Source organism: Coenobita brevimanus, chromosome 19 (genome assembly GCF_032717465.1).
Source record: "Coenobita brevimanus isolate Jiangsu-jjx chromosome 19, ASM3271746v2, whole genome shotgun sequence".
NCBI classification, from domain to species: domain Eukaryota; kingdom Metazoa; phylum Arthropoda; class Malacostraca; order Decapoda; family Coenobitidae; genus Coenobita; species Coenobita brevimanus.
The window spans coordinates 18,876,517-18,901,605 of NC_136972.1; the positions used below are offsets into that span (position 1 = coordinate 18,876,517).

The window sequence follows — 25,089 nt, forward strand, 5'->3', positions numbered from 1 at the left end:
GCACAAGGAGCATCTTAAATGGAATGCCCAGTTCCCGACACTTGGCCCTGGCATCAGGGACACACTGCCTCGTTAACCAGTCTGCCATAATGTTCCCGGTCATCCAACCATATGCGGACTTGTACCAATACATGCCACTTGCATCCATGTTCGTGAGGTTTTTGTAGCACCTTGAGTGTGAAGCTGTGTGTACAACAACTGGCCTCATCTTGTGGCTCCCAGAAAGGTTTACGGCAAACATTATCATCATCTTACACTTCTGGAGCTTGCGACCAGGGGCTTGTTTCTGTCTTTTAGCAATGTAAGTTGATTTGGGCATGGCCTTGTAATATAACGACATTTCATCGATGTTGTAGATCTGGTCCTTGGTGTACTGTCCCTCATCAATAATCGCTCTAAATATCGCAGGATAGTCTCTCGCGGCCAGCTCGTCGGCAGAGGCACGTTCACCAGACACTTTCATGTAACGGAGTTCCTTGCACTTGAGAAAACAGTCCAGCCATCCAACCGATACCCTGAAAGGCTTTTCCACTTTAAACCTGCGAGATGCTGCCTTGTAAAAGAGCTGGCTTGGTTCCGAATAAATCTTCCATTCAGTGGAACACCTTCCTTTTCCTTCCTCATTATGAAGGTGGCAAGACAGTGCTCAATTAGTATCATAGCACGATTTCCCACCCGCGAACGGCCAGCTAGGTCAGAGGCACCGTACGTCTTCACTACAGCCTTTATGGCTTCACGGTTCTTCCACACAGTTCTCACTGTACATTCAGCCAGTCCCAGGGCTTTCCCAATGGCAGTGTTTCCTTGACCCTCCTCCTTCATCTAAATGATCTCTAACTTGGTGGCGTGCATCAGAAGTTTCTTAACTCTTAGGGTTGGAGCCATGGTGCGACAAAGTACAGGCAAGGATGGAGCAGCACAAAAAACACCTCACATTGTACACATCAGGTTAGCGTAGAGAGCGGATCCGCACAGTGCACGACCCAGGACTGTTATGGCACGCCCGCTCCCTTGTACCCCAAGCTGCGCAGTAGAATGCCCGGGAATTTCTGCGCATCAACGTGACGACACATGACACGCTGTGTGAGGGGTGGTTGCGCACTAATAGAAAATGGCATTTTTGAGCCACTCTTTGCCTCTGCCTCGCGTTCTGTGTGGTAAACTTGCGCATTCAAGGTTTTTTATTATGATTTTTGGTCACTCGCACACAATGCGAATCGTACACTGTGATGACGTGCACTGTGCGAGCCTACTGTATATATATATATATATATATATATATATATATATGTTATGCTAGGTGTTTAATGGGCAGCTGCGTCCCTAAAACGCCTAGAATGTAGCTGGGTTCCCTTTCTAGACCGTAGCTTAGACAAACAAGAGAGGGCCAGGGCATAAAAACACAGAGCAACAACCTTACATGTATATTGACAAATTAAACTGCTGTGGAACAGGTAGACAATCTTAACCAATCTCATGGGCAAAAACCAATACATAGGCTAGTATTAGTGGGTATAGCATCACACAGGACACTAGATGTACAGGAGTCTACTGTAAGTCTGGGTCAGGAGAGCAATGGCACTATTACACTGTCTGTGGTGAGGAGGCACTGTTGTGAGGCATTCACTGTTCTGACTCTAAGTTTATAGCCTGAGCACAGGGGGGGGAGGGTGTTATTCACTCTGCACGAGGGAGGGGAGTAATTTTTAGCACTATTTGCATGCGCCATTACAGGGGGCGAGGGTAGTGTCACTTTGTAATATTCACTGTCTGTGTTTTTGTATTTTAACCCAGCCCGTCCTTGCGACATATATACATGTCCTCCCGGGGCCATATAGGGGTCATGTATACATGATCTAGTAATTCGCGCCATTGTTTGAATACTCAGCTGATTATTTTCACCACCCGCACCCGCTGGCAACCCCCCACACGCATCCCAGTTGTGCTCCAGTTGCCTGCTTACCTCCGTGATGGATAGGCCTACATGTAAAGATATTCCTGTGTCCTGACACTTGGTCGACCGCCCACGCCCTCCAACTTCCACTCCTTTGAAGTCCAAAGGCTCTCAGAGGAAAGGCTTAGTGATAGTGCAAAAGGGAGGGAGTTAGATGTACCACTATCACCAATTGTGAGTGGGGAAAGTGATTCCTTCTTTGAAAAACCAGACTTAATCATGTTGAGTTTGGGAAAATACACATCAGAGGAGGAGAGTGACTGTGAATTCACCACTGTGTGGTGATATTTTCAGTCTGCAAGATCATCAGCCTCTTCTGGTTATGAAGGATCAGATGTAGTTGATGATCCTGCAGAGGGTGATATATGCAGTGGAGAGAGTGAAAGTAACAGGGGAGGTAGAGAGTGAAGGAAGCGAGGAGGCTGGCGGGAGGAGAAAACGTCGCAGGCTGAGCCATCGGGCATGAAAGCGGTGTAGGGTGGAATTTTCCACCCATACACCATCACCACCACGTTCACCCACATGGCCTGCATCACTTCATTCATCACCACATGCATCACCACGCTGGCTTGCATTACTCCAGGCCTCACCATGCCGACCTGCCTTACCACACCAATCTGCCTCACCACGTGCATCACCACACAGACCTGCCTCACCATGTGTATCACCACGCCGACCTGCCTCACTTCAGGCCTCACCACGTGCCTCACCACACTGGCCTGCATCATTACAGGCCTCACCACACCAGCCTGCATCACTACGGGCCTCACCACGCCGGCCTGCCTCACCACGTGGTGGTCACGCCAGTCTGCCTCACCACATGCCACTTCACCATAAACTGGCCCATCTGGTTATGGTGGTGCTGGTGCACGCCAGCAGGCACTTGCCTGCCGACGCCTTTCATCAACACCATCACCACCACGATCACCATCACCAGCATCATCACCTGCCTCATCTAGTGGTGAGTCAGTGGAATCGCCACCACGCCGCCATGCTAGGGGCCGTGGCAGGGCACGGGGCAGGTTACGTGCACGGCAGGCAAGGCAGGAACCACGGACTGGTAGGTTTGAAACCTTTGTGTGGGAGGAAGGGATGGGGGTTTCAGCCTGAAATACCTGTTTTTGACAACATAAATGCAGGTGTCTAGCCAGAATTTCCCTGCAACAGGGCTTCTTCTGCGGTGGACTTCTTCCTTGCTTTGTTTCACAACAGCAGTGATGGAGTTCATTGTGAAAGAAGTGAACAGTTTCAGGGATTTCTGCCGCAATTGGGCTGAAACCTCACACGTGAGAGACTGCGAAAATGAAGGAATGGACCACAATGAGTGTTAGCAAAATGTATGTTTGGCTAGCATTGACAATGTTGAAGCCTCTTATTAGGAAACAACATACACAATTACTGGCTCGTGGACGATATTGCTACGACGCCAGTATTCGGTAAGTATATGCCAGGTGACAGATATCTTGACATTTTGGGGTATTTACATTTTTCCACCAATATGGGCCCACATCTGAATGATAGGCTGTAGAAAATTCACTCGATTCTAGAGATGATGAAGGAGAAATTTCAATCATTTTTCAGGCCATTTTAGAAGGTTGTTATCAAAGAGTCGCTTGTTTTGTTCAGGCGACATCTTGCCTTCATTCAGTACATTCCATCTAAGAGACATTGTTTTGGAATAAAGTTCTTTGTCTTGTGTGATTGCAAGACTAGATACGTACTTGATTTCATTGTGTATACAGCGAGTGATGCGGTGTTGTCGAAGAACGACCCCCATGGTTTCTCTGGCTCTGTGATCAAGAAACTAATGGACAGGTACTTCGGTGGCAACCATATCCTTTACACTGATAATCATTACGCAGAACCAGGTCTTCCAAAGTACCTGCAAGAACACCAAATTGGATCATGTGGCACTGTGCATGCAAAGAGGAAACATTGACCATCCTTTCCCAAAGGCACCATGAAGGGGGAGTGCAGGACCTTGCAATGAGGTAAACTCCTGGCAATTCACTGGCACGAGAAGAGAAAGATGAATGTCCTCTCCACGGCCCACGAAGGTAAGTTGATTGACACAGGCAAGGTCAATAGAAGAATGAGGCAGCCAGTCTTCAAGCCTGATGCTGTTCTGGATTATAATGTGAACATGCGACTCGTCGATAAATCAGATATGCAGTTCTGCACAATTGACTGTCTGAAGAGGTGCTGCAAGTGGTAAAAGAACACATTCCTACATGTACTGGACATCTGTGTACTGAATGCCTTCATTCTGTACAAGAAGGTTACACAGACCAGCACATCCATCAGACATTTCGAGAAGGATGTGATTTACGGCCATCTGGAGAGGTTTGGACAGGTAAATCCTTCCGTGAAATGTAGGCACAGTGTTCAGCAACTGCCTGACTGCCTGCGGTGCAGGGACTATCTCAGCAGGCATTTCATGGAAATATTACCTCCCACATCTGCAGGCAAAAAAGCCTTCCAGCATTGCTATGTTTGCGTCAATTCATCGCGCCGACCACAGCAACGCCGTATGACGAAGTGGTGGTGTGCTGAATGTGAGGTTGCACTGCACTGTGTACTGACTGTTTCTTTAATTTCCACACAAAATCTGAGTGGTAGGAGTTTGAGTATTATGAATAAGTTAGTTTTGTACATACCGGTATGTTGTTTTTTGTTGAAATAGATAATAATATGATTTCGCTGCTCTGTGTATATTTATGTGAATAATGGAGGTGGAAAGTATGTTTCTTGATAATCTCGCAGCCTTATTTTATTTAAGAAACATTTGTTTATACATATTAATGATGAAAAATTATAACTCAAAGGAAAGAGAAAGTCACAGTGGTATGTATTTCCGTTTGTGGGCAGTACGTAAATGACTGCCGGTACTTGGTTCACATTTTTTTTTTTTTTCAGTAGTACTTGTAGTGGTAGTAGTAGTGATAGTATGTGTAGTAGGTGTTGTAGTAATAGATGTGGTAGTTATAACAGTAGTAGTTGTGGTAGTGGTAGTAGTACCTGTAATAGTGGTAGTTGTAGTATTAGTAGTAGTTGTGGCAGTGGTAGTTGTACTTGTACTTCTAGTAGTAATAGTATTATTTCTAGGAGTTGCAATACCCAGACTTCTACTCGATCACCAGTGCCAGAATCGAGCAACAATCCTAGCCAAACATACATTTCCGTGTGTGTGTGTGTGTGTGTGTGTGTGTGTGTGTGTGTGTGTGTGAGAGAGAGAGAGAGAGAGAGAGAGAGCGAATAAGAGAGAGCGAGTGTGAGTGTCTGTCTGTCTGTAACGAGGAAGACCAGCAGCGTGAGTTCAAGGTCGCTGCTACTGTGACCGGCCTTCATTCACCCAGATTGACCGATTATGGAAAAATATTCACGGAAACAGTGTTTGTAGTGTATTTAGGTGTCCTGGAAATGTCATCGAAGTGATATAATGTGATGGGCTAGTGTAAGCCATTGTTGTGTCACCGAACCTCCGCCACCCATACGGACACCAACAAAAAACACCAAAAATTGCCCCGATTCCCCACTCAATCTCCCTATCTGCACTTCACGGACCATCTGATGCCATCAACTTGAAGTCGAAGGATTGGTGAGTTATATGAAACCTTATTCGTTGCAACTGGTTAAGTATTAACAGAGATATGAAGGTTTAAGGATAGATGATTTTGCCAATTTCTGTTGGGAATGCCTGGCTGTGGGGAGCGCTCGCGACAACATCTGCCGGAAGGGAGGGGTTAAGGTCTTATGTTCTTACTTGGCCCCACTGTACACTTGTAGCTAGATTTCACTACAGCGCCTATTCTTTGACACTCACTGGTCTCAGTCTTTTCTGGGCCTCACTGTACTCTGGTATCACAGTAAACTTGCTCTTGTGCATTAAGTGTGGGTCTCACTGTTCACTGTAAATTCACTGTCTTTAGGTCCAATTTGTTTCACTGGGGGAAGGGGAGGTCTAGGGCTTACAACTCTCAGCCTGAGGTAGGCAGAGGCCCTTTGGGAGTCCCTTCGTCCCACGGCCACAGGACTACTCTCAGGGGTGTAGTCTCTCGGCTGGGGATCAGGCTGTGTGTGGCGAAGGGCCCCTCACTGTCAGGGCTGGGGACTGGGGTCTGGCCCTCAGGACTGGGGCCAAACAGGCATTGGAGGTGCTCACTCAGGCACCTGGTGGAGGATGGGCGTTGCCTTCATCGGGGTGGGGAGTAGGCCATTCCGGAGGACGTCCTCGGAGGGGTGCTGGCTGCGGTCTTCTGCTGGGGGTGCTGCTGTCAAGGCTGGGCTGCAGCATCGTTCCCAGCCGGAGTCCGTCAGGTAGGCCTCCTCTTCCTCCGGACGGAGGGAGAACAACCCTATGGACAGTATGGGGCCTCTCCACCAATCCTCTGGGCAGCAGTTCTCCTCCTGGAGGTTGCCCGGTCTGGGTGGACAGGAGGGTAATCTGTTCTCCTGCCGGAAGGCAGGACTGACCACAGCTCACCGTCTCATTGCAGAGTCACAGAGGGTGAGAGACTTTGGCGTCTCTCCTCGGCGTGGCTACCGGCCATCACTGGGTTCCCTTGGGCAACAGACAGAGGGCGGCTACAGGCCGTCCCTTTGCTGTCGGCGCGGCTACAGGGCATTGCCAGGGTCCAACTCCCTGACGGGAACACAGGCGAGGTGTGGCTACTGGCCTTCACCTTCCTGCCAGTGCAGCTACCGGCCGTCACCAAGGTCCCGCAAGGAGGGTGACGTGCAGGAGAGGAGTGGCTACAGGCCGTCTCCTCCCTATGGGTGTGGCTACAGGCCATCGCCGATGTCGTGCCCTCTGAGGCAACTACAGAAGGAAAGGGGACGTACTGGTCTCTCCCCAACATGGGTACAGACCATCACTGGTTTCAGTAGCGGGTGTGAGCAGCATTGGGCAGAGCGGCTACAGGCCGTCTCCTAATTAGTGGTCCGGCTATAGGACGTGACCTTTTTTGTGAGTGGCTACAGGCCGTCTTTGGTGCCCAGCTACAGGCCATGGCCCTTTGTGGTGAGTGGCTACAAATGGTCTTTGGTACCCGGCAACAGGCCGTGGCCCTTTTTGGTGAGCAGCTACAGGCCGTCTCTTTATTCTCTGAGCGGTTACAGGCCATCTCAGGTGCCCGGCTACAGGCCGTGGCTGGGGTGCTGCTTGGAACTGTTAGGCCAGTTCCACCCTGATCCTGTCGGTGGTCAGCTCGCCCAGAAGGTAGTGTACTTTGACTAAGTAGGTGGCGGCAGGCGAGTTTCGGGGACTAGGGATGCGCAGCCTAGGTGAACTTATGACCCTGTTGCCCGGGCGCGTTCCACGCGCCGTCTAGCCCTCTGTGTCCTCCTCCTGGGGGTGTGATGGCAGCTTGCGTTGTCACAGCCGGCATTTTACCACCGTCATAGGGGAAAATGTCACGACCACGTGACTGCAGATAGTAGGTCTTGGTGGTACTGGTGGTGAGTGCCGGTGTTAGATGTTGCAGGAGGGCAGTCCAGTTTGAGGTGGTTTGATTTATGTTGAGATGTGGGTCAAAGGTCAGAAAAAGTGTGGAGGGCTCGGGGGTTGTGAGAAGGAGTTGTAGGAGATCGTGAGGGCCTCGTACACAGTGTTTCCTGGCGAGGGTTGATGCCCAAGTGGCGCGTCGTAGTCTCATGTTGGGAGGTGTTGCCTTCTGCAGAGGATCGAGCTGAATGCTGGACACTGAAGCTATGATGGTGGTTTTATGCCAGGGTAATGTGCCATCGGATTCCCTCAGGGTAAGGGATGGGGCGATTTGGGTTTGAGGTAGCATGAGTGTGATAACAGTCATGTTGGGAGTGTGAAGGGAGGAGGGGGCGGGGACTTGCAGGAGGGCGTGGGAGGTGGCTGGAGCGGGTGATGGTGGGTTTGAGGATGGGGGTGGGTGGTCAGGTGGGAGTGGGACACCTGGGTGCACTGGGGATGTGTGGTGTAGTGGGGGAGGGATTGGGTAAGGGTGGAGGTGTTCGAGGTGGTGTCTTGCGGGTGGCGTTGGAGGGAGGTGGGGAGGTGGTGCTGGTGGTCTGTGGGATTGGTTTATGGGCATGCGTGGGCGTCCAGTTTCCAGAGGGTGGTGGCTGGGCGGCAGATGAGAGGGCGTTGGGTGTGGGCGGGGAGGGTGGTGGTGGTGGTGGTGGGGTGGGGGATGGGCCAGGAATTTGCGGCACGGGTGAGTCTAGCTGTGAGGTGCTAGGTGGCGTGACAGTTAGCGGGGTCGGTGCAGGTGACTCTAGCTGTGAGGTGCTATGCGGCATGACGGACAGCGGGGTCAGGGGAGAGGGGGTGGAGAAAGTTGGGAGAGAGGGTGAGAGTGAGATGTAGCAGTTATAGAAGTCAGGGGGAGGAGTGGGGCAGGGGACAGGAGGTGGGGAAGGACAGGGGAGTCGTGGGGCGGAGGCTAGGGAGGTGGTGGGGTGGAAGGGGCGCACGTGGCGATTTCTCAGGGTGCAGGGAGTGTTATTGTAGTCTATGACTACTTGATATGGGTTAGGGACGTGGGTGATGGTGTATGGGCCCATGAAACGGGGGGAGAGTTTATGTGGCACAGGGAGTTTAGCTATCATCACTGTATCGCCTGGTTTGTAAGGGTTGGGGGCGGTGTCTGGCTGGAGGTCGAGGCCATTCTGTAGGTGGTGGAGTTACCTTTTGAGGTGGTGGAGAGGATCAGATGTGGGTGGTGTTTTGGGTGGCTGTAGGTGTTGTTGTAAGGGTATGAGGAGAGGCACTTCCCCTAACACATGCTCGTGGGGTGAGATACCGTCCTTCTGTGGGCAGGAGTTTATTCCCCACTGAACAGTTTATACATGGGCTGGCCAGTCCTCATTTTAAGTTTCCTCAATCTGTGCGTGGATTTGGTTCATGATGGATCGGTGGCTGCATTCACAAATGACGTATCTCTGAGGCCAGCGGGGGGATGTGATACTGAAATAAATTTGAGAGTTCCTGCCAGATGCTGCTGGTGAATTCCAGGGTGTTGTTGGAATGTAGGGCTTGGGGAATTCCAAAGTAGGGGAAGATGTGTCAGGCCTGGGCAGCGGCTACAGCCACGGCATGATGTTCCTTGGCGGGCTAGGCGATGATGAATTTCAAATACGTGTCTACGAATGTGATGATGTAGCGGTACCAGGATCTGGGTGGCAGGGGCCCCACAACATCCACCGAGAGGGGCTGCCAGGTTTATCGGTGGTCAGTCGTCCTGAAGGGTCGGCCGTGCGGGTGGTGTCCATGCCTAGTTCACAAGCTCAGCAGGATCGGATTATTTTCTTGGCAAGGTTGGAGGGGTTGGGGGTCCAATATGTGTCGCTGAACATCTGGAGGAGTATCTTCATGCCCAGGTGAATGCCATTCTCGGAGTGGAGGTGTTTCATGGCATCAAGGGTGGTGTTGGGATCAAGGGTGATGTGCCCTGACAGGGTATAGAGGTGATCTCCCTGGCGGTAGAGTTTGTTGAATAGGTGGGAGGGGATCCAGGAAGGTCTGTTTTTGTCCTACCACTGCTGTATGAACTCCGTGTCGTGTTGAATGGCGTGGATGGGGAGCCGGGATAGGGCATCAGCGTTGGGGTGGAGTTTGCCGGGATGGCAGGATATTTCATTGATGAATTCCTCCAGGATTTCTCGCCGCCGGATTAGCTGTGCATTGTGGGTGCCCGACTGCCACAGCCATTGGAGTGATTGATGGTCCATGATGATCATCACGTTTGTCCCCAATAGATAGGCCTGGAAGTGTTCAAGGGCCCAGATAATACCCAAGCACTCCCACTTAGTTGCGACTTAATTTTGCTTGGCCTGGTTGAGAGTGCAGCTGGCGGAGGTGATGATGTGTTCTCATCCCTCCTGGACTTGGGGAAGGACAGCGCTGATTGCTGCTAGGGAAACGTCGGTATATAATAGGGAAGGATAGGGAGTAGTCGGGGAAGGCGATGATTGGGGCCGTTAGGAGTTTGGTCTTAAGTTCTTGGAAAGCAGGTCGTCGCTCCTCGGTCCAGGTAAAGAGCTCTTCCTTCTGGGTCAGGTTGTGGAGGGGCTTGGCGATGTTGACAAATCCTTTGACAACGCGTCGGTAGTATGAAGTGAGGCCCAGGAACGCTCGGACCTCATGAACATCTCGTGGTAGGGGAATATTTGCAAAGGCACGGAGTTTGTCTGGGTCAGGGGATATCCCATCTCAGGAGATGACGTGCCCCAGGAAAGAAACAGTTTTGGCAGCCAGGATGCATTTAGAAGGCTGGAGCTTGAGGCTGGCCCGGCGAATTTGGTGGAATACCTTCCTGAGGTGCTGTAGGTGATCGGCCAAAGTTTTGCTAAAGACAGTCATGTTGTCCAGGTATGCCAGACAGATTTCCCAGGTGAGGTCGCTAAGGACAGACTCCATTAGTTGGGAGAAGGTAGCAGGGGCATTGCAGAGCCCAAATGGCAGGACATTGAATTCATAATGCTTCCTGTTGCTGATGGAGAAGGGTGTCCTCAGGGTGTACGGTTTACCTGCCAATACCCTGACTGGAGATCAAGGGTGGAGAACCAAGAGGCACTGCACAGCATAGGGAGTCAAGGGAGTCGTCAATCCTGGGGAGAGGAGTGGAATCCTTGATAGTTACGTCATTGTGCGGCAGTAATTCATGCAGAAATGCATGGTGCCGTCTTTCTTCTTCATGAGGACGACGAGGGAGGACCAGAGGCTGGTGGAGGGGGAAGCAACACCAGCATCAAGCATTTCCTGGACCTGCCGGTTTTCCTCAGCTTCTTGTTTTGTTTTTTCCGCCGGGAGGGCTGGTGGATTTGTGGTTCTGTTGTGCATATTTCATGCGTCAGGTACGTGGTGTGGCCGATATCTGAGGGGCCTGATGCAAAGAGGTCCTGAAAGGCCAGGAGGAGATGGTGTAGGGTGTCCAATTGGTGGGGTGATAGGTGATCAGGGATGGGGGTAGGAGGGTGGAGGAGGAAGGGGAAAGGGCGGTGCATTGCTCAACTTCTTCCATTTCTCCCACTACGAGTCCCTTAGGTAGCATGAGGGGGGTCGTGGTGATGTTTGCGATCTGAACTGCTGCAATGTGTGTGAGGAGAAAGGTGGGGGGGAGGAGGCAGGTCAAGAGTGGTCCAGGCAGCAGGTCGGGGGAGAATAGGACGGATGTTCCTGTTGGCCTGTTCAGTGGGAGCCATGCTTCACGGTGAAGGGGATATCGTTATGGTGGTGGTGGTGGTGGTGGCAGAGAAGGTGGGGGGAGGGGGGGCAGGGGGGATGGGGAAGGGGGTGGGGGCAGGGCTAGGGGGAGTGGTGGAGGAAGGGGGGGAGGGGGCGGCTGTGCAAGTGCATACCGCCCTGGGGGGTGGCGGGGGAGGGGGAAGGGGTTTCCGGAACTGGAGCTGCTGCTTGTGGCAATCGATGGTGGCTTGTAACCTTTGCAGCAGGTCCAGTCCCAGGTATCCATCATAATTTCAACAGGAGGAGTCAAAAACTTAAGAACTTGTGTTGTGTTGATGCTTGCTGGTGGGTGTCTGTGCATAGTGCCCGCATTTCCCCACGGATGGGTAGGGAGCCATCCCCTGTGTGTATGAGATGAGTTGACATGGGGAAAAGTGGGCCAAAAGCTGACTTATGATGAGAGTAGAAATGGCTGTATAGACATGATCTGGTCGCTCTCTTGTTGATCAGAAGCCTTGTTTTTACCCCGTTCAGACTCACCTTCTCATAGACTGGGGTGCGGTACTTGAGAGAAGTGGCTCCCACCACCATGGGGAGATGCGAAGGTAGTCCTAAAAATCCAGCTGCTGTTGGGTTTCTTCCTCCTCCAGCTCCATTTCCCTGGGGTCGGTTTCTCCCGTGGGTGCGGGTTCGTCCTCGGGACCCTCGTTTTCTAAGGAAGACACCTTGCATCGTCCAGGGTTGGTTAGTTTGCATCTGGCAGCTTTGAGCTGTTCATGGATGTTGTGCAGTGGACATCGGTGACTGCACGAGGAGAACTCCCAGGGGTTAATTGAGATAAGGTTCTGCTTATCCTTGTGGCTGGGGCGCTTGCTTGTGGGGTGGGCCCTGGGTAAACTGGGTGCAGGTGCTGTGCTGGTCTGGGGTAGCGGTGGTTGAGGTTTGTTGCGTGGTGTTGGTTTATTCGTGGGGAATTTACTGACCACGTTAATTTGTTGAGGGGTGGAGCGGGAGGTTAAGAGTCATCATATCAGCTGGATGTCTCAGTCGAGGTCTCCTGTTGGGTCGTAAATCGTGAAATGTTCTTTGACCATGCTGGGGAGGACTCTGAGGAGAATGTTGAAAGTATGTTGTTCCTGAGTTTCATCATCTGCTTCTGGGTAAGCGGCGGTGATGAGTCACCTAGCCTGGATCAGAGAGTTGTCCAGGTTGCCGTTGTATGCAAGGCTATCCAATTGGGATAGTGTTACTACCTTTCCCAGTGAAAGTGTGATAGCTTGGATTACTACTTTTGTAGAGGTTGCGCATGTGAGTTCAGGGACGACTTTTGGTGCAATATTGGCCGCAGCTTTGCCCAGCAGTGGCAATGTGACAGCAATTTTCTACCTGTCATCTTCGAATCTGACATCCAGCAATGGCTTGATTATTGCTAGATATGTGTGGATGTCGTACTGTTCTGGGTCAAATTTGGGCAATTGTACGTGAGGTTTTGTTGCTATTTTGAATGATTTCCCCGTTGGTCCTCTCTGTATACAACCAGGTCAAGAACCACCACTGCCCATCAGTATTATGCTAGGTGTTTACTGTTCTGACACTAAGTTTGTAGACCGAGCACAGGGGAGGGGAAGGGTGTTACTGACTCTGCACAAGTGAGGGGAGTAATTGGTAGCACTATTTGCAGGTGCCATTACAGGGGGCGAGGGTATTGTCACTGTAATATTCACTGTCTGTGCTTTTGTATTTTAAGGTCCTACATTCTTACTTGGCCCCACTGTACACTTGTAGCTGGATTTCACTAGGGCGTCTGTTCTTTTACACTCACTGGTCTCGGTCTTTTCTGGGCCTCACTGTACTCTGGTATCACGGTAAACTCACTCTCGTGCCTTAAGTGCCGGTCTCACTGTTCACTGTAAATTCACTGTCTTTAGGTCCACTTTGTTTCACTGGGGAAGGGGAGGTCCAGGGCTTAACAACTCTCAGCCTAGGGTAGGCGGAGGCCCTTTGGGAGTCCCTTCATCCCGCAGGCACGGGACCACTCTCAGGGGCGTCGTCTCTCGGCTGGGGCTCGGGCTGTGTGTGACGAAGAGCCACTCACTGTCGGGGCTGGGGACTGGGGTCTGGCCCTCGGGACTGGGGCCAAACAGGCGTTGGAGGCACTCACTCAGGCGCTTGGTGGAGGATTGGCTTCGCCTTCATCGGGGTGGGGAGTGGGCCTACCCAGGGGTCCAGAGGATGTCCTCGGAGGGCCGCCAGCTGCGGTCTTCTGCTGGGGGCACCGCTGTCAGGGCTGGGCTGCGGCGTCATTCCCAGCCAGAGTCCGTCAGGTAGGCCTTCTCTTCCTCTGGACGGAGGGAGAACAACCCCGGGGACAGCACGGGGCCTCTCCACCAGTCCTCCTGGAGGTTGTTTCAGTCTGGGTGGACAGGAGGGTAATCTGTGCTCCTGCCGGAGGGCAGGACTGAGCACAGCTCACCATCTCGTTGCAGAGTTACAGGGACCAAAAGACTTTAGCGTCTCTCCCCAGCATGGCTACCGGCCGTCACTGGGTTCCCTCGGGCAACAGACGGAGGGCAGCTACAGGCCATCCCTTCGCTGCTGGTGTGGCTACAGGCCGTTGCTGGGGTCCGACTACCTGACGGGAACACAGGTGAGGTGTGGGTACTGATCTTCACCTGCCTGCCGGCACAGCTACCAGATGTCACCAAGGTCCTGCAAGGAGGGTGACGTGCAGGAGAGGAGCAGCTACAGGCTGTCTCCTCCCTGTGGGCGCGGCTATAGGTTGTCGCCGGTGTCGTGCCCTCCTAGGACACTACGGTAGGAGAGGGGATGTACTGGTCTCTCCCCATCATGGCTACAGGCCGTTGCTGGTTTCTGTAGGGGGTGTGAGCAGCACTGGGCAGAGCGGCTACAGGCCGTCTCCTAATTAGTGGTCCGGCTACAGGCCATGACCTTTTTTGTGAGCGGCAACAAGCCATGGCCCTTTGTGGTGAGCGGCTACAGGCCATCTCTTGTACCCAGCAACAGGCCATGGCCCATTTGGTGAGTGGCTACAGGTCGTCTATTCTCTGAGTGGTTACAGGCCATCTCTGGTGTCCGGCTACAGGTCGTGGCTGGGGTGCTGCTCGGAACTGTCAGGCCAGTTCCACCCCGATCCTGTCGGTGGTCAGCTCGCCCGGAAGGTAGTGTACTTTGACTTCGGTGGTGGCAGCAGGCGAGTTCCTGGGAATAGGGGCACGCGGCCCAGGTGAACCTATGACTCTGTTGCCTGGGCGCATTCTGCATGCCGTCTATCCCTCTGTGTCCTCCTCCTGGGGGTGTGGTGGTGGCTTGCGCTGTCACAGCCGGCATTTTAATATATATATATATATATATATATTTTTATTTATATATACATTTTTTAATATATATAAATAAATATATATATATATATATTGTTAGATATATATATATATATTGAGAGAGAGAGAGAGAGAGAGAGATGTATATATATATATATACACACCACTTTGGCACTAACACCCATCCATATTGAATACATGCTAGGGCTTTCTCATATTAGCTGGGGTATATTACGACGTGTCGGCAGATCTTCTGGTAGATCACTGAATGATCAGCAAAGTCTGCTTTAATGAAATCCAAATCCTTAAACTCATCCCTGTCTGCACGGGGATTTGAACCTGAGTCCATGAAGACTGCAGGCCATCTCTCTACTGATAGTTGAATTCACCTATTCACTGATCATAAACCACTCATGGGCATGTTCCAAAGAAAACTCCTCTCTGTGAGGAGAGCGAGATGGTAATGTACGGTTGATAATTATAATGTTTATATTCACTATATACAAGGCAAAATAAATTTAGCTGCAGATGCATTATCTAGGAACCTGATGGCAGCTCATGTCGCAACATTAGGTCTAAGGGAAAAAATACCCAACCATGACGAAATCTCGAGAGCACAGAGACTTGATCCAACGTGGTCTAAAGTTATAAACAAGTTGGAGAGTGGTGAGGACATACAATTACCCATGCTACATATACCACTCGAACAATTCACAATTGTCGACAATGCGTTATATAGGATCAACCCAGGACAACCAAATTATAGAAGAAATGACAAACAACTACTGGTACCTAATGATGTGATACCTAACATGTTAAGGACGATACATGTAGGACATCCTGACGAAGATAGGACGGTCAGACAAACCCGGATGTTGTACTATTGGCCATCGTTACATAGACATTCACGATCACATAGGCAGATGCGAGTCATGTGCGGGACACAAAGGTTACACATTAACACCTGCACCTACAGGGAAATATCCTGTACCTAACCAACTGTGGGACGTTGTCGCGGTAGACATACTTAAGTTACCCTTATCTTACAATAATAAGCAATATCTCTTCGTTGCTACAGATAATTTGTCAAGATATGGGAGTTTGTTCCCAATTAAGGATAAGACAGGAGAATCAGTAAAAAAGGTCTTAACCTACCACCCAGCATCCAATGGGTTGGCAGAGACAAAACAAAAATGTGTTGGATGTGCTACGAACATTCTTAGTGAAAATTAAGCAGTCTGGGATGATTGGATTCCCAGAGTGAAAGCATCAATTAACTGTGCGATAAACAAGTCTATACAAGACACACCAAATTTCATCATCCACGGGACAGACAAAAAATTACCGCACGAGATTCTGGAGGGTGAAAATTTGCCTTTATACAGTTATGTCTATTATCCTAAACTCTGTTTGCGTGAATTCCAAGAGATACACAAAGTGGTGATGAAACAATTATCAATGTCCAATGAAGAAATGATGGAGTCATTTAATAAAAAGGCAAAATAATCAACTATCAGCATAGGTGACATTGTCTATGGCATCATTCACACTAGGGTCAATAAACTATCACCGAAATTTGAAGGCCCAAACAAAGTAATTAAGAGAACAGCCAAAAAGGAAGTAATGAAGTCATTGTCGAGTGGCAAAGAAAAACAAATTCATGTTGATCATATCAAAAGGGTATTAAGGAATTTGGCCAACAGTTATGTAATTTCGGACACAACCAAAAACTGAACACAAACGATGACAGCAAAGTAGAAGAAATTGATACCTACGGAAATAAAATAAGATCGCATAATAAAAAAACAAAAACAGGTGCAACTGTTGCTACAAATGCCCCAGTATATACAGCATTTACATGATCTAGGCATCGATTGAAACTCCTTCTATAAGTGAAACAACGATCATAGTTACTGTTCTCCAAGAGCCAGTTTATAATGCGCGTCATCAGTCTCATCTACCTCAACATGGCTGGATTAGATAATTAATAATACTTCTGTTAGACATCAGGGCTCGTTATCAAGCTTTGATGAAAAGTATTGCAAATGCAGGTAACGGCAAGATCACCATTAATTTACTTGAAGCCTTTGTTTCAGGACATGAATCTCATGATATATTATCCACACTTAGAAGCGACTCTAACACCATCATCAGTAACAGTTCACGTACCATTCATAACAGATAATCTGGTCACAGCCTATCAATATACCCTTTTCCTTCTAAGAAGAATGGCACCTTGGTCACCATCAACATCAACACCAACACAGAACCCATCATGGTCTCCAAGAGGCAGGACATTATCACTTTCGCTAGTGAATCAATGAATGAACTCAAGTGCCGTACATCCTTATATGCTGTTCACCTATGTCCTGCGTACATCTTCACATTTCAGCCAACTGGAACATTCCCTTGTGAAACAGTTATAAGAAATCATGACATTCATCAGCATTGCAACTTCACAATTGTTCGACATCAGGTATTAACCCACCATCAGCACATCAGGCATTCACAGTTTTTTTTCACTCATGACACATCAGTTTTCGTAATTTGTCCAGATACACCACCATCTCATACTGCAGCATCAGGACAATACATAGCACCTGACTTTTGTTCTGTACTTATTGCTATAATATGTTTTGTTTCTACAATATTATTGTGTCTGTGCTAAATTGTGATGAATACCATGTTTTAATATGTTATGGCAGAATATGTAAATTGTTAATACCTGCTGTCGTAGGTACAACAGCTTGGCGTGACAGAGCGATGTCAGGACACGAAGATATCATAACACACTACATAATAGCTAGTGACATATATGCTTTTAATTTGTAATATAGAAGTTTGAGGAAAGTTGTGCCTAAATTCGAGAGAGCTGGAGGCAACAGCAGTAGAGATTCTAGCTAGAGAATGTCGCACACGGCCAGTCGAGCAGGGCAGTACTCCCGAGGTGGATGGAAAGCTGATGACAGGGAGTGCTGGAGCTCCCGTTTCATCAGCCCTCAGGACTAGTTCCTGACCATCCCCCTTTGCTGAACTTTTTCAGTGTCTCAGTTACACAGAGAGTAGGCCAGCATGCTCTCCAGTACAAATTTCTCTAACTATCTTCACCAAACTACATGCACAGTACACACTACACTTCCTATTCAAAATTACCAAAATGGCGTCGATTAATCAAGCCTCGGAGTCCCCAGGGGGGGGGACCATAAATGCCCCCGCCATCTGCCCCTCTCCCGGTGACGACTCGAGGTGCCTGGAACCACTGACTCTCTTCTTCTTCATTTCTGCAACATTCGCAGCCTTTCATCTAACTTTCGCTCTGTTGAGCACCACCTCTCCTCCTCTAAACCTCACCTTCTTTTTCTAACGGAGACTCAGCTGTCTGAGGCAACCGACAGCAAACCCTTTTCTGTATCCTCCTACTTTCTCTATACTCATTTCAAAGCCAAAGGTGGCTGTTGTGTATATATACGCAACGACTTATCTTGCTCTCGTGTTCCTGAACTTGATTCTTCTAAATTCTCCACACTCTGGCTTCGGCTTTCCTGTCATTCTCTGACTAAATATATCTGTGCTGTTTACTTATCCCATAATTCTACTGACTATCAAAAATTCTTCAACTATCTTACTTCTACGATGGAACACATTCTATCCATTTCTCCTTTCTCTGAAATCTCCATTCTTGGAGATTTCAATGTTCACCACCACCTTTGGCTCTCCTCTCCTTTCACAGATCCACCTGGTGAACAAGCCTACATCTTTTCTATCCTTAATGACCTAGAACAGCTTGTACAGCACCCTACCCGTATCCCTGACCGCCTTGGATAGAGCTCCAACATACTTGACCTCTTCCTCACAACTAATCCTTCTGCTTACTCTGTTAATCTTTTCTCTCCGTTGGGCTCCTCCGATCACAACCTTATTACCTTAACCTGTCCTATCACTACGGTACGGCCTGTGGACCCTCCAGGGAAACGTCGTCTGTGGCATTTTGGAGCCGCAGACTGGGAGGCCCTCAGGCTGTACTTCTTTGATTTTCCCTGGAATGATTATTGCTTCCATGGCCGTGAGCCATCTGAGTGTGCCTTGCGCATTACGGAGGTTATTCTCTCGGGCATGGAAGTATACATTCCTTTCTCATATCCTTTGACTAACGCAAGAAAGCCTTGGTTTAATCACGCTTGTTCTAATGCTGTCCGCAACAAGGAGAAGGCCTACAAAAGGTACCGGAGCCAACCCACCCCTGAATCACATCATCTTTACGTTTCTGCCCGGAATCGTGCTAAGTCTGTTCTTCGCTCTACTAAAAATAATTTCATCCATACTAAATGCTCTCAACTCTCCAACTCGAATTCTTCCCGCTCCTTCTGGCACCTTGCCAAAAATCTTTCTAACAACTTTACCTCATCATCCTTCCCTCCTCTTTTCTACTCTGATGGTTCTGTAGCTATTTCTTCTACTGATAAAGCAGATCTCTTCGCACAGACTTTCTCCTCCAATTCCACCTTAGACGATTCCGGTGCTGTTCCTCCATCACTTCCCCCCTCTGACTTCCTCATGGCTGCCATTAAAATTTCTTCAGTTGATGTATTTTCTGCCATCACTGGCCTCAGTACTAACAAGGCATATGGGCCTGATGGGGTCCCTCCTGTTGTTCTCAAGAACTGTGCTTCTGTGCTTACACCCTGCCTAGCCAAACTCTTTTGCCTTTGTCTGTCAACTTGTACCTTTCCTTCTTGCTGGAAGTTTGCTCTCATTCAGCCAGTCCCAAAGAAGGGTGACCACTCCCAACCCTCCAACTATCGTCCAATTGCTTTAACGTCCTGTATTTCAAAAGTTTTCGAGTCAATTCTTAATAGAAAAATTTTAAGGCATCTTTCCTATCACAACCTTCTTTCCGATCGTCAGTATGGGTTCCGTCAGGGACGCTCCACTGGCGATCTTCTCACCTACCTTTCAGACTCCTGGTCATCCTCCTTTCGGGACTTTGGCGAAAGCTTAGCCATTGCACTTGACATCTCAAAGGCTTTCGATCAAGTCTGGCATAAATCTTTAATTTTCAAACTGCCCTCCTACGGTTTCTATCCTTCTATCTGTGCCTTCATTGCTAGCTTCCTTTCTGGTCATTCTATAGCCGCTGTTGTAGACGGCCATCGTTCTTCTCCTAGATCTATCAACAGTGGTGTTCCTCAGGGCTCTGTCCTATCACCAACTCTCTTCCTTTTATTCATCAATGATCTTCTAAGCTGTACATCTAACCCTATCCACTCATACGCTGATGACTCCACCCTTCACCTTTCCATTCGGTTCCCGCAACGCCCATCTCAACAGTTACTTCAACAAACAAGGGATGAGGCTATGGCACACCTAATGTCTGACTTGGCTCGTATCTCTGACTGGGGTAAAAATAATATGGTTGTCTTTAATGCATCTAAGACTCAGTTCTTACACCTATCAACCCGACAAAATCTTCCACAGGTATACCCATTAATGTTTAATAATATTCAGCTTAATCCTGCATCATCCTTGAACATGCTTGGGGTTTCATTTACTCGGGACTTATCTTGGAAAGATCATATTACATCTCTTGTAAAATCTGCTTCCAAGAGATTGGGTGTGCTAAGCCGTCTCCGCTCTTTCTATACCCCTGCACAACTGTTGACTCTATACAGGGGTTTTATCAGCCCCTGTGTGGAGTACAACTCTTATGTGTGGGGAGGCTCCCCACATACAGCTCTTCTCAGTAGGGTGGAGTCAAAGGCTTTTCGTCTCATTAACTCTCCTCCTCTTACTGACTCCCTTCAACCTCTGTCTCTTCGCCGCACTGTTGCATCTTTATCTCTTTTCTATCGCTACTTTAATGGTCACTGCTCCTTTGAACTGTCTGCTTGCATTCCTCCACCTCTACGACGGGCGCGTAGCACCCGTCTGGCAGCAAATTCTCATCCCTTTTCTGTCCAACTCTCTAATGCAAGAGTTAACCGTTACTCCCAGTCTTTCATTTATGCAACAGGTCAGTTCTGGAACTGTCTCCCTCTATCTGTATTTCCTGCTGCCTATGATCTCCAGTCTTTCAAGCGCAGTGTGTCCAGGCATCTCCAAATGATCGGATCTTGAATTTGGCTCTCTATTGTATTTTGTTTTTCTCTTGGAGGGAACTGTTACTGCGGGCTCACGGCCTTTGGTTCCTTCTTCCTCGCATAAAAAAAAAAAAAAATGCACAGCCACAGCTCACAGCTAGTGGAAATCACTACACGGGCCGACACACATGACCCAACCAGTCATATACAGGGAAAATTGAAGAAAGGAAAATTGAAGAGACAGGGTAGAAGGGGTTGGGATGCGATAGGAAACAGGAGAGGCACACGGGAAAAGGTAGGCGTAGAGGGCACGGCGATAGCTAGCATAAAAACCGCTCTCACCTTAGTACTGCTCGTGTCAAGATAATTCCCATGGGATTAAAACTGCAATCAAACCTCAGACTCATTTTTATCTTTCTCCTGCCATCCACGACAAGACCGACTTGAGAATTCTCTCCTCTTACAGTCCTACAATCTAATATTTTTGGAAATGCCTCGGCTACGGCTGCGTTAAAAAAAAAAAAAAAAAAAAAAAAAAAGCTTCCTCGGCATCATTGTGCCCGCCACTGTAACTGATTGCTGCTACTGACCACTTGCGCGTTTTGGGCTACAGGGAAGTTCAAATTATCAGCACTGATAATTTCCATAGCATTATTGTTAGTGTTTTCAACAGATAAATATCAAGTGGAATTAACTTACATAATATCAGACCCTTGCTGAACAATGTTGTGCTTCGATTTAGCCGTATAAACGGAAAATGTAATACCTTTGACCGTCTAGCCCTTTGCAGTGGTCGAGAAAATGCTTATTTTCCTTACATACTGCTAAACCAAAGCATAACACTGTCAAGTAAGTATCCTATAACATGTCAATGCTATTTGCACACAGTATTTATGTATCTAAAAAACGATTTATAATAATACTACGAAAATTATTACTGTTGATGGTTCGAACTTCCTTCTAGCCTTAAACTCGCAAGCGGTCTTTTCATGAAACAACAATGGTTTGATTTATATTGTGTGACCATAAAACCTGGACAAAAAGAAGCATTAATAATAATAATAATAATAATAATAATAATAATAAAACACTAATGAATAGTTATGTACTGTACAGTTGCCTGCAAAAGTTCCTTACCTCCTCCTGCCATTCAGAAACCCATATCAAAGTAGTAGCTTGAGTAAGGTTCCATGTAAACACTATAATCTGTCTGGCTACTTACACAGTTCACTTTTACTATTAATTTTCATTACCCATACATTATAATGAGTTACAGAAGGGAGGGAAGAGGAAGGGAACTTTTGGTGACAGATGTACAATATATTCTATGTAGTGGCAAGACGACAATGTTTTGCACCCAAATATGCCGGCCAATAAAATACGCACTGGCCTGTATTAATGACTTCACTAGACACTCATCTGATGGCATCTTGTCTTGAGAGGACGGCTCAGTCTACTGGTGTGGATGGCGCAGTGAGAGTTGGAGATTAAGAGATGATGCAGGAGTCCACTGTGTTATTGGATGTAATGCTGTGCAGAAGGTCACGTAAGTATTCCTCTCAAATTATACTGTTCATCGGCGAATATTAGCCATGTCTGAAGATATCAAACAAGTGATTGATGAGCTAAAAGGGGCATCATTAAGCAAAAACACAATTCATATTGATGCGTCGACTGACGTTGCTGCTTGTGCTCAACTCGTGGTGTTTGTACGATGCATTACTTGTGGAGATTTGAAGGGTGATTTCATGTTTTCTCTTTTTTAGTGGTTGAATGACTTTCTTGGTATACATATGTGCGTGCACAACTGACGGAGCACCAGCCATGCCTGGCCGTCGATCAGTTTTTGAGGAAGAGTGAATGAGGCAAAATCCTGAAATACGGCATCTTCATTGTATCATCTTCACCAAGTCAACTGCCCTAAATACACGACTCTTCCACCTACTGTGCCAGGAGTTTGAAGCAGATGAAGAAGTGTTACTCTTTCACACCGAGGTTCGCTGGTTGTCACGGAGGAAAGAGGTATCAAGAGTAAAGTAACTGAGGGAGGACATTTCTGAATTCTTCATACGTGACAAGACAAAGTTGCCTGAATTTACCAAGATTTTGTCGGACAACCAGTGGCTTCAGAAGCTGTCCTTCTTGAAGGACATATTCTTACAACTAAATTCATTAAATTTATCCCTCCATGGTCGTTTTACCACAGTGATTGATTTGATGGACAGACTAAGGTCACTCAACATGAAGTTGGAGCTGTGGGAAAGGAAGGTCAAAGGCGAAAATCTTAGCCTTATCGTGTGTGAGTACCTTGGGGAGGCACTTGATAAAAGTAAAGACACTGGAAAACTAGAATTTATGCACCTTGTGCAAACACATTTTTCTTCCCTGCGGCAAGAGTTGCAGTCTCATTTCCCAGAACTGAGAGAGTTGGAATTAAAATTGACTACAAACACATTCATTGTGCATCTTCTCCCAGGTAACAAGAAGAATTCCTATAGTTGGTGAATGACACTGCTGCAAAAAGTGCAATTGAAACACTTCCCCTGACCAAATGCTCGTGTAAAATGAGTGAGCTTTTCCCTACTGTAGCTGAGGTTGCTGAGATCTTTTCTAATGTTTCCTAGTACTTAACTATGTGAACAAGGATTTTTAACACTGATGAACATGAAAGCTAAACACCGAGTACGGCTTAACGTGGAGCATGACTGAATATGTCTGTCTAAATACTGCACCTCAAACTGAGAAACTTGTTTGCACAAAACAGGTTCAGCCTTCACACAGAAGATTAACATTTGTCATATTTTAAAATATTAAAATATGGTATAAATGCTTACATGCCAAATGAAGTAATTACAATTTCGTTAATTTACAACAGCCCATATAGTATCATTTTATGTGAATTGGTGTTTACGTTTTCTTCATAAAGTAACAACAGTTTCACTTGTGTAGTATCACTATACGTTAACCATGATGTTAATGCTTAACTGCTTTATAAAGTCATTACAATTTCAACCATATGATAATATCCATTGTAATACTATTGTGGCCTATAATGAATTAGTGTTAATATATTACCATTCTATATTCAGTGTCAGATTAATTGGGGTACGGGTCGATGGTCTGATAACTAAATGGGTACTCAGAGGGAAAAAGATGGAGAACCTCTGCCAAAAGGGGTGGCCACAAATAAATCGCCTCCACGTCGCCATACGGCTGCCTTCTCTTCAATCCACCTCCCCAACTCTCTCAGATATCTCTTACCTCGACCTCTCCATCTATTGTAAATCTTGGTATGCCCTTTCTCCTTTACCCTCAGCCTCACTTACACACTTCTAGTCAGTCTCTCATTCTTCATCCTCTCCACAAATTTTTAATACTTTCAGTCACATCCACAACATGTAATGCAACTAAAAATACAATAAATACTAATAAAACAACTTACAAGAAAAGTGTGAAAACTGAGAAGACAAGTAATAAAAGAGGGTGGTCCAAAAATTGTGCCTGTCTTGTGTGTTGCGGGTAAGGCTCAATCTGTTGGTGTGGGAAGGTCAAATATTTAAGCAGCTTCATTAAATAACTGATAACCAATGCAATCAATGAACGTAAAATGCTGGCACTATAAACCGTGAAATGGGTTAGCAGAAAATGTTGCAGGATAGACAACTAGAAATACTGATAAAGACGCCCCTGCAACGCAACAAAATTGAAATGTGCAGTACACGGAGCATCAAGCAGACACGCCAGTAACGCTAATGAAGCCGTTATACCGCCCCAGCAACACACAGGGAATATTGACCACTTGCAAATATGAACTACATGGAAGTTGAAAATATCGACAATGGTCTGTCTGTCTATAGCCAGACGCCATAATCCCGTAAGGCGTGGCTGTTTGTGTTTGGGTCAGTCGTTTTACGTGGCAGGGCACTAACCCTTGACCAACCCACTTGTTGACAAGTAGGGAACACGGATGGGTGGGTCATATAGTTACCACCTAGCACTGTCAATGGTTTTCCGGCTCACTGGAATACATTAGGCTTCTCACTCAGTGTAAAGCCACCTGAAGAGGAAAGAAGAGCAATAAAAAGTGACAGGAATGCTGAAAGAGGAAATGTGGATCACAGACACAGAAAAAGATTGATAAAGGTGAAGGAAGAAGTAGCACTATATCATGTGATGATTCCCAGTACTTACCTCCATTGACATTGATAATATTCGTACTGTCCGCAAAAATCGCATTAAAACAGATAAATACTATGTGAAAGTAGCTTTGAAAAGCACGAGTAACAAGTATTTGCTGAACAGCAACTGTTTAAACATTTTGAACAGTTGGACGGTTTTCCATACCGTACTTTTTTTATATACCGTAAAATACAAGCATAACATGTGACAGTAGCTTTGAAAACATGAGTAACAAGTACTTGTGAACAATGTTATACTTTGCTTTAGTCATAAAAAAAGGACAATAATCAGCAACTGTTCATATATTGTGGAAGGATGGACGGTTTTCCACATCGTACTTTTTTTTTTTTATTTACCGTAAAATACAGGCATAACATTATT

At 47.4% G+C, this 25,089-nt stretch overlaps 1 protein-coding gene across 1 annotated transcript in view; it reads right to left on the reverse strand.

Moving 5' to 3' along the window:
- Positions 1 to 25,089, reverse strand: part of LOC145391705 (nicotinamide phosphoribosyltransferase-like) — a 230,643-nt gene that overhangs the window by 117,327 nt on the left and 88,227 nt on the right. The window lies entirely within an intron of this gene.